Genomic DNA, 11,311 nt, shown 5'->3' with positions numbered 1-11,311 from the left:
CGTGCGCGCCGCCCCTGCCCCGACCCCGTCGCCGTCGCCGCGCACGCCTCCCGTTCCCCGACCCCGTCGCCGTCGCAGCGCGCGCCGCCCCTTCCCCAACCCCGTCGCCGTCGCCCCAACCACACGCCGCCGCCTTCGGTCCGGCCGCCGGTGCCCTTTCCTCTTATTTTTTTGTGCATTTTATGTATATGTTCTCTGTGTATATATGTTCATATATGCAAAAGTTAGATTTTAGAAAAACTTTAGGATATATGCATTTTTTCTGTTGATGATATGATGATGTTTTTTTTCATATATGTATTATTTTTTTAAGTTGTTAGTAGATATCAATTTTAGGTTAGTGCATTTTATCACTGATTTTAGGTTAGTTGATCAATTTAGTGCATTTTATGTTTGTTGCATTTTAGGATAGTGCATTTTATGTTAGTGGAGAGGAAAAAGTAAAATAAGGAAAAGGAAAATAAGTAGAGAAAGAAGGAGAAGAAGAAGGAGAAGACGAGGAGAGGAAGAAGAGAAAGAAGAAGAAAAAAAGAGGAGAAGAACAAGGAATAGAGGAGCTTCTTCTCCTTTTTTTCTCCTCTTTTTTTCCTTCTTCTTAATTTTTATCGGGAACGAGGGTGTCGAGGATCGCCGAGGGGTCGAGGGTCGGGAACTAGGGTAGAGGGTCGAGGGTTGTTAAGGGGTCAAGGGTCGAGGGTTTTAGGGTCGAGGGTTCGAGGTTTCTAGGGTCGAGGGATCGAGAGGGTCGAAGGAAGAAAAGAGGAAGAAGGAAGAAAGAACAAGAAAAAGAATGAGAGGAAAAAGGAAAATAAGAAGATGAAGAAGAGGAGAGGAATAAGAGGAGAAATAAATAAGAAGAGGAAAAAAGAAGAAAAAGAAGAGGAGAAGAAGAAAGGAATAGAGGAGAAGAAGAAAAAATAGAAATTTTTTTTTCTATTTTTTCTTCTTCTCCTCTATTCCTTTCTTCTTCTCCTTTTTTTTCTTCTTCTTCCTTCTTCCTTCTTCCTCTTTTCTTCCTTTTCCTTGATTATTTTCCTATCTCATCGTTGTCGTGTCATTGTCGATATAACCCCCTCGAGATAACTTCGACATGAGGGGCGGTCGATATAAATACCCCCCCCCTCGGCCCTCTCGCTCGACCAAAACTCTCGAGGACACCCAAACCCTAGAGAGAAAACGATGTTGGTCTCCTACCCCCTCCCGCCGCGCCCCTACCCGGCAAATTAACTCTCTCGAAGCGTTGTTGTGTCGAGGCGACCCCAAACCCTAGAGAAGCAGCGTCGAGGCCACTAACATGATTCCTTATTGTGATTAGCTGGCTAGTTCAACATTTGCCATCTGTACCATATATAAACATGTTGTAAATATTTGCAGAAACTATGGAGCACTGCCGAGACGAAGAAACAGAAGCGATATTGAGGGACATAATCGCAAATGGAAGGGATGAAGTTGCGTCATTTCTCCTCGACTCCGTTGGTCAGCTGGAAGAACGGGGTGAAGAAGAGGGCTATGTTCATGATGGCTTCGGCCCATCAATGCCGGTACAAGAACAGGACTATGTTCATGATGGCTCCGATGACACAATGGAGGAACAAGAAGGAGACCGTGCTGACTGCTCCGGTGACCGAACCGATCCCGGCCAGGTATATATATATTAGTTAAGCCCGTGCTAACTAGTTAATTGATGCTTCCATTGTTTTGGTATATGTACACATATTAATTACTCTCGTCTTTCTTCCTTATAATTTCTAGCCCTCCGGATCGAGCACAACTTCAGTAAGGAGACGAGGCCCGAAGAAAAAGTGAGCTCGGATGAAAAGTTCGAGATCATAGAAATCGCGCCCGACGGCGAACCGATTGAACCCATCCGGACAAGGAAGGCATTTTCTTATCAGTGCGGGGTTCTTGTTAGGGACAAGATCCCGATCAGCATCCAATAATGGTATAAGCTTAAGGAGGAAGACCCTGAGGTGTCTTATGTCAATGATAGGCAGAAAGAGATCTTTGGACTCAGCTGAAGGCAAATTTCACCCTACCGCCAGAGGAGGATCCGGAGAAGCCAGTTAAAGAGGAATTAATCAAGTCTTGTGCTCTTAAGAAGATGGCAACCCTAATGAGGAGGTGGAGGAAAGAGCTGAACTAGTTTGTCAAAAATAAAAAGACACCAGAATTCATCGGCAAATATGAGAAGATCAAAGATCACTGGCCCGCATTTGTGGCCCACAAGACATCAGAAAAGAGTAAGAAGATGTCGGAGACAAACAAGAAAAATGCTGCGAAGAATACGCTTCACCATCGCACGGGGTCAGGTGGCTACCTGCAAGCCCGGCCTAAGTGGTCCAAGGCTGAGAATGATCTGCTTGAAAAAGGGATCGAACCAGAGACAATGAGATGGCCAGACCGTTGCCGGACTTGGTTCGTCGGGTCTGGCGGAACCTTGGACCCTGTAACAGGGTTTTGCCAGTGGACGGACGAGCAACTGGAAATACCAGTCAAGAACCTTCGACACTATATCAATGCAGCGCGGCGAAGGACGTTCCTTCCAAACAGGGAGAAGGACGAGCTCACAATGGCCCTTGGGAATCCTAAGCACCCTGGACGGACGAGGCACGCCAGGCTCCATTCCGTGGAAGGTTGGTTTTCCGGACGCAGGGGGTTACAAAACCCACGAGAGGAGGAAGAAACTAGAGCAGGACCAACTGCAGGCGCTGCACGAAAGGGTAATGGGGCTAGAGGATCGAGAAGAGGAACGAGAAGCAGCAGATCGCAGCAAACGACCTGTCGAAGCTTCCCCCGAAGCTACCCCGCCATCTCAGCGGAGAAGCAGCGTGGCTTCCACCGAGCTGCTTCAGCCGGAGCATGTCTTGACGGCTCCTGCCAGCTATCCCGTGGATGGTATCACGGAGTCTCAAAATTGCCACATGATGGCGCGATGGATGACTTTGAAGGTCAAGGCGGCTGTTGGCCAAGTTTATCCTAGTGGACCCGGCACAACTTATCACTGCCAGCCGATTCCAAAAGGATATGCTAAGGTGATGGTGGATGAAATAACGGAGGGATTTGAGGACCTCGTGCTTGACCACCCTACCAGTGAAGGGGAGACTAGGCTGGGTTCTGCTCTGAAGACTCCATGCCTATGGAAGAAGGAGCTCATCAACCTTCTGAACTGGACGCCTCCGCCTCCTCCTCCTGCTCCGACGAGTCAGGGCACTCCGCCTCCTCCACCGCCTCCTCCTCCAGCGAGTGATGATCAGGGCACGTGTGGCGGCACTCCACCTCCTTCTCCGGCGCATGGCGGCACTCCGCCTGCGCAGGTGCTCCCGAGCAGCCAGCAGCATCCTCCTTCTCCGCCTCGCCAGCAAGGGCGGAAGAGACCCGCCGCCGCCCCGGCTGCTCCAGCGCGTCGTACTCCTTCTCCTCCGCCTCGTAAGCAAGCACGAAAGAAGACAGACGCCGCAATCGCTCCGTCTGCTCCGGCGTCTAGCAGCACAACCAGAGGCGGGAGGCAATACAAATACGATCCATCATCTCTCAAGCCTCTAGAGAAGTTACTGTACGAGAGGTCCGAGGAGGAAAACGATACGATTGTGTGGACCCACGTGAAGGAGTTCTTTGAAGGGGTGAAAGCAAAGAGACATCCACCTACAGAGGAGAAGGTAGATCCGGTGAAAGCAAAGCGCACTATCGATGCCCTGAGGAAACCACCAAAGTCTCCGCCGAGAACCAACTATGAGCGCATTACTGAACAAACATATCTCCAAGCCCAGCGGTCGGGAACTACTGTCAGTGCTAAAAGGTCAAAAGAACGAGAAAGGGGAAAAAATTGCCCAGCTCGGCGAACAAGCACAATCGTGCCCCCCGCTCAATGTGTCTAATGCTCCGGGGACGGTGGCCGGTTATGGCAATCTTGACGATTACCTGCCTGACGATGCACTTCCTGATTTCTTGGAGGTGGACGGACACAGATACGAGTACGGGAAGCCTCTCGTCAAAGATGAAAAATCTATGACAACAATGATGCGAAGATTCCATAATTGGTACATGGAAACCTGCAGAGAGTCTGAGGGTAAGAATGCTTTGTATCTGCATATTAAAGAGGAGCACGATCTCGTTGCAAATGATCTGTTGACTGTTCCATTTGAGGAGTTCTTCGAGTTCTTCAATCAAAAGGCCCTCGATAAATTAATGGTCTTTTGCTACTGCCTGTAAGTACTATTTCTGTCATTAAGTCTCTATATATAGCTCGGCTCTTTCATTGCATGTATTTATAATTAATTATTCTCAATATATTATGCAGATTGAAGATCGTCGAGTGCAAAAAACAAGAAATTTATGATATTGGGTTCATTAACACAAATATCATAGATGTATTTCTGGTTGAAAAGAACGTCAAAGAGGCCGAGGACAACTTGCTACAATTGTTGATCAAAAATCAAAACAAAGATACCATACTCTTTCCTTACAACGGCCCGTGAGTGTTACTGTCGTGTGCATATTCGGTTTCCCTTATTACTCAAGCGAGCTTATAGTAATGTAATTGATGAGTTATGCATGCGTGCGCAGGTACCACTATATTCTTCTGGAGATTAAGCTTGAGCGTGGATTAGTAACCGTCTTAGACTCGAGACGGAAAGATCCCAAATCCTATGCGGACATCACTGAAATGCTCAGCAAGTAAGTTCAATCGATCATTATCGCACCATATCGGCAACTTTTTGTTCATTTCCTGATATCTCAAGTAATAATAATTATTTTCTTTGTCTTGCAGGGTTTGGAAACAGTTCACCGCAGAAGCTCCGGGACTGCCGAAGGAGCTGACATATAAATACCCGAAAGTAAGTACTACTGGCTAGCTAGTTGCGCGCATCTCCCGTTGATTCTATAGCTATACTTTCATCAATGCCATTTATAATGCTTCATTATCAGTTTGATTGACCTCTATTTCTCGTAAAGTGCTTGTGGCAGGAGGAAGGGAATGATTTCTGTGGATACTACGTGTGCGAGTTCATCCACACCGCGACTTTGAAAAACAAGCGGGGCTACTCTAGAAGACAATATGAAGTGCGTAAGCAATAATATTCACAATTTCATTTTATTACACCATCATTTCTGTTGAGTTTCATACATATATATGTATTAATTAACCCCCTTCTTCAAATTAGACGTGGCAGATGCGGGATGAACTCCTAGAACCAGATCGCATGAAAGCAATTCAAGAGGAATTGGCGGGATTCTTTCTTGACCACGTCATCAGTAAAGCCGGAGAATACCATGTGGAAATTGATTTCAAATGCTAGGGGTTTGTAATTAAGAGATCTTATACATATTGTACATGTATGTAGCCAGTAGCGTCGGATACATGATACGAAAACTTGTTGTTCGACCAATCTCTCGGAGAAGGAGAGGTCGATCGATCACTTCTCTCGGTATGCATGACGAACTTCTATACTGAATGGTTCTCTCGATCACTTATGTATATATAGTACGTAGCGTCGACCAAGCACGGACATAAGAGAGGACACTTCTCTCTATTAATTAGCTAGCTAACACAATATATGAAACACCTAAATTAACCCCCCAAAACCCCCAACCTTCCCTCCTTTCAAAAAAAAACCCAGCCACTGGAATGCTGACGCGTGGATGCCTTTTGGTCCCGGTTGGAGCCACCAACCGGGACCAAAGGCCCCCTCACTGGGCTCGGCGCACAGGGCCATGTGGAGGCACATTGGTCCCGGTTCTGGTTTGAACCGGGACTAATGGGTGGAGGTATTAGTAACGGCCCATTAGTCCCGGTTCATGAACCGGGACTAAAGGCCCTTATGAACCGGGACTATTAGGTGTTTTTCTACTAGTGTCCATCTTGTAATCCTGTATTACAGACTAATGTCTATGACTCAGAATTTCAAAAAAATAAAATCGGTGCTCTCCTTTTGTCTGGCCCGGAAAACATTCTCTTTGAAGCTCCGCCACTGGTCATATATATATATATAGAAATACAATGATCAACTTGAAGTACAAGACAAGGCAAGACCAAATCCTAATATATCCTATACTTCCTAATAATCATATACTCAACACAAAGCTACAGGAGAAAAACCCGATTTCTTAATACATTAGCAGGAGAAAACTCGAGGTAAAAGAAGGAATTTCATAATGCGCACTTTACGCACAACAATTTCTTACTTTTTCGGTCAACGCTCATCTTCTTCCGCAACCGTTCCCTTTCTCTAAGAGCAACTCTAGCAGACCCCGCATTCCGCCCCGGCCCGCAGAATAACCGCCAAACTGCGGGTCGGGGCCAAAAAGCAGCCTGATCAGACCCCGCATCCCGCCCCGGCCCGTAAATTTTTTTGCGGGGCGCGGCAAAATCCCGATGCCAACCCGGGAAAATGCGGGTTTCCCCCATGCGGCTGCGGTGCCCTGCATATAAGCGGAAGCGGTTGGTGGGTGGGACATTTCATCCCGTGCTTTCTCCCACCAACCACCCCTCCTTCCCCCTCGCCCCGCCGCCGGCCGCCGCCTAAGATTCCGGTGACAGCAGCCGGCAGGAGCACGCCGGAAGGCCTCCACACGCACAAGGCCTTCCTTCCCTTCCCCCTGCGTCGGCGGGCCGCCGAATTTGCAGATATGCGGTGCTTCATCGCCGGCCGCCGGATTTGGCTTTTTTTCGGTCGCCGGTTGCTGCCCCAGGCGATGGAGTAGTCGGGGAGCCTCTCCCACAGTCCAGGCAAGGGCGCATCGCCGCATGCAGGCGTGGGTTCGTCCGCCCGCCACCGCCAAAGGTTTGCGGGCATGGACTCGTCTGGCCGTCCACCAGGCTCGGTGCTCGCGCAGCGTCTTTGTGGCCTGCCGATGCCGCTCATACAGTGCGACGACTGCCCGCGCCAAGTGTTGTGGCTCACTTCGGGCATGCCGAAGCACCCTGAATGGGTGTTCTACATATGCGAAAATGACGGGGTATGTGCACTTGCGGTAGCTCGTTCCATAGCTCATTCTTTAGTTCAAGTACGGTAGCTCACTTCGAGATTGCTCAATCTTGTGTGTAGGACGATGGATGCTCATTTTGGTTTTGGGAAGGCCAATACATTGATTTGTTAATAGAAAGAAACTTAATAGATGTTAGTGCACTCCTTAGTACAATCGAAGGCAATGATGCGGCTGCATGTGCAACTAGAGGGGAAGCAATGTCGACTTCTTCGAAACCAAAGATGAAGAATGAAGAAAGCATCAAGAATGAACAAAACAAGATCAGGAATCCATAGATCAACAATGAGTGCATGTAGAAGATATTGCTTGAACTAGTGGGAGCAGTTATGGAAGTTGGAAATCTTCTGAAATACATTCTTGTGGTTCTTGTTTTCTTTGATTTTGCTATTCTAGCCAAGATTTGGTGATATATTTTGTATCTAATATTGTTGCAAAAGCAAATAAAAGCATTACGGTAGATCAATCTAAGTTTTACGGGCCGGGACGAACTGCGCCAGATCAGAACCTGCAGAAGCCGACCCGTAAAAAAGCATATTCCGCGAATATGCTTTTTTACGGGTCCATTATGCGGGGTCTGCATCTGTGTCAGCCCGCGCCGGCCCACAAAAGTGCTTTTGCGCGAACTGCAAATGAGTTATGCGGGTCGGCGGGATGCGGGGTCTGCTAGAGTTGCTCTAAGAAAACCAGTCTCATTAGCTAATCGCCTTTGCAGCATAGAGCAAGCTGACCGACCAAGGGTGGAAGAATAAGGCGCAACCTACATGCAACCTACTTACCGTAGATTGGTTTTTCTCTTCCGTGGTCATTCCTTTTGGCTTTGCTGTAAGAAATGATAAAGAGGAGAAAACAAATTGAACTGCTCGCATTGTGCAAAAGCATCGTTGCACAGTGCAGGGTTAATCAAACTGCTCACGAGCATGAGCAAAGTACTAGGTGACATGCATTGGTATAGTTGGTTGTGTCTGATGTTGACACATTTTCCCAAACATGTTGCACTGTCGTCGGAAAAAATAAAATGCCATGGTTTCCACTCCAAGCAGTTGCGTTTGGTCCGTTCCATTAGCTGCCACTGGCTTTGATATTTGGATTCAGAAGATACCAAACCAACGGGAACTCCTATTGGACGCTCGCTGCGGCAAGCAGTCGGCGCTTCGCACAGGGCAGGTGCGAGGGAGCGACCAATTGGGCCGGCCCGTTTAGCGTTACAGCAGACCCCGGTTTTGAAACCTTCTATGACGTTTCCAGCTGGTTTTTTTCCAGTTTTGGGAACCTTCTAGAAGGTTCCTGAACTGGCTTTTTCTTTTTCAGTTTCTTTTTCATTTTTCGTTTTTCTATTTCTCTTCTTTTACTTTTTACTTTTTTTCAGTTTCCTTTTTTCTGTTTCTTTTTTCTGTTTCTTTTTTCTTTTCCTTTTTTTCTTTTCAAGTTTATTTTCAAAAAAAATCCGAATTTCAATTTTTTTTCCTGTTTTCCAGATTTTGTTCAAAAATTCAAAAAATATTCCATTTCACAAAATTTGTTCGTAAATTTAAAAAATGTTCCTGCTTTCAAATTTTTGTTCTGAATTTTCAGAAAATGTTCCTGTTTTTTCAAAAATTGTTCAAATTATTTTTATTCATTTTTTGACAAATTTGAAAATTAATGGCATGGATTTAAAAAAATGCCTGTTTTCAAAAATTGTTCACAAATTTCAAAAAATGTTCTTATTTTTCAAAAATTTGTTCATGTATTGAAAAATGTTCTTCTTTTTCAATTTTTTCAAAAAATGTTCTTATTTTTTAAATCATGCTCAGTTTATGCAGCTGAAAAATGTTCACCTATATAAAAAATGTTCGCACTTTCAAAAAATGTTCGAAGCACTAGAAAAAAGTTTCCGTTTCAACTGTTTGGTCATGTATATAAAAAATGTTCTCCTTTTCAAAATTGTTCTCAGTTAAAAGAAATTTGTTCTGAATTTAAAAAGTTGTCCCCATTTTCAAATTTTGTTCACCAATTCCAAAAAAATTGTTCACAAATTTCAAAAATTGTTCTTATTTTCAAATTTTTGTTCATGTATGAAAAAATGTTCTTGTGTTTCAAAAAATGTTCTTAGTTTTTTAAATCATGTTCAGTTTACGCAGCTGAAAAACGTTCACCTATATAAAAAATGTTCGCACTTTCAAAAAATGTTCGAAGCACTAGAAAAAAGTTTCCGTTTCAACTGTTTGGTCATGTATATAAAAAATGTTCTCCTTTTCAAAATTGTTCTCAGTTAAAAGAAATTTGTTCTGAATTTAAAAATCGGACGCTCGCTGTGGCAAGCTGTCGGCATTTTGCACACAAGCAGCTTGGCTGGGCCGGCCCATATTGCGGGTGCGCCACATTCGTAGGTTAAAAATCGCATAAAAGGAAAAGGGGTACTGGAATCAAACCCGAGACTTCCTATTGCTAAGCGCGATAAGCTAGCCGCCCCAACTAGCTACTTCTTATGGTAAATTGGCAGCGCGAACCTAAAGAAATTAACAGTAGCGAGAAAACATAAAATCTGAATACGCAAAATTACGATGAACCAAGGTGTGAGCGAGGCACCTGTCAACACAAGTAGGTAGCCACTATAGTTTCTAAGATTTCGTGTCAAAAAAGGTAGCCCAACAAATATGAACTATAAACCGCGACAAAGGCTATACTTAAAAAAAATTGAAACGTGAATTCTTTTGGCAAAAAGTAAATATTTTCTGAAACGCAACCATTTTATAATTTGTGAACAAAATTTTAAAAATTAGAACATTGTGTGAAAGCGTAAACATTTTTTTGGAATAAAAAAGGAAGAAAACTGAAATTGCGAACATTTTGTTTAAATGCGACCACTTCAAAATTTGTGAACAATAATTTTAAAATTAGAACATTTTCGTAATTTCATTTTTTAATGGACAGATTAATTGAATACGAGAACATTTTTCAAATTTGCGAACACTTTTTTGAAAAACAGAATAGAATTGAAAACCCAAACATTTCGAATTTTCCAAAACATTTTTCGAAGACAAGAACATTTTTGGAATTTTTGAACAAATTTTTCAAAGCACGAACAATTTTGAATCTTGAAAACAAATTAGGAAGCGCCAACTATTTTTTCAACCACGGACATTTTTTGAATCTTGAGAACAAATTTTAAGGTAAGTAATGTTTCAAAGTTTGAACATTTGTTAAACAACGCGAACATATTTTGAAACTCCAAACAAATTTTTTGAATACATGAACAATTTTAAGAATAGGAACATTTTTTTCAAATTTCTGAACAAAAAGTTGAAAAGATGACCATTTATTGAATCTGCGAACAATTTTTTGAAAACACAAACAAATTATAAAAAAAACATGAACAACTTTTGAAAAATGGGAACAAATGTGAAATCCCACAATTTTTTGTAAAAATGAACAAACTTGGAAATGTGAACATTTTTTGAAAATCACGAACAAAATTTGAAACTCCGAACAAATTTTGGAAATACAAACAAAATTCTGTACAATTTTTGAAAAGAATGAAATGTTTTTTGAAACCTGAACAAAAAAATTCGAACATCTTTTTTGGGACCGAACCAAGTACTGAATATACCGAACTTTTTTTAAAATTGCGAACAATTTTTGAAACCGAAACATTTTTTGAAATCCCGAACATTTTTTTAAAAGTTGTCAAAAGGTTGAACAAAAATATTCTTAACAATTTTGTTAACACATATTATTTTTTGAAAATTTCGAACAATTTTTGAAAAATGCATACAGTTTTTGAATTTGTGAACAAAATTCAAAAACACGAATTGTTTTCAAGTTCTGAACATTTTTGTAAAAGTGCAAACATCTTCCAAGAAAGGCGAACATTTTTTTGAAAAAGAAAACATAAACTTGAAAAACAAAAAGAAAATAAGAAAATAAAAACGAAACAGAAATAGAGAAAGAAAGGAAAATAAAAAACCAATTCGGGAACTTTCTAGAAGGTTCCCAAAACCGGAAAAAACCAGCTGGAACCTGTAGAAGGTTCCCAAAACCGGAAACCGGGAGCGCTGGAACGGGCCGGCCCGTTGCGTCGCTGCTCGGTCGCTCGCGTGTGCGAAGCGCCGGCAGTTTGACGCAACGAGCGGCAAATAGGAAATTCCGAAACCAACAGCACCAAGTGCTCTCTGAGCAACACAGAGCGGGGAGGCCCTCGTGTCCGGCTCGTGGTCGCGGGATGCCAAGGCCCACTTAGCCCGGCCCACCGAGCCGTGGCCACCCACTCCGGATACAGCCGCCTCACCCGGAATTCCCTATTCGCCGCTTTCTGCGGCAAACAGACGCTGTTTTGCACAAGCGA

This window comes from Triticum dicoccoides, chromosome 2B, assembly GCF_002162155.2.
Source record: "Triticum dicoccoides isolate Atlit2015 ecotype Zavitan chromosome 2B, WEW_v2.0, whole genome shotgun sequence".
In the NCBI taxonomy this organism is placed as follows: domain Eukaryota; kingdom Viridiplantae; phylum Streptophyta; class Magnoliopsida; order Poales; family Poaceae; genus Triticum; species Triticum dicoccoides.
This window is presented reverse-complemented; position numbering follows the sequence as displayed.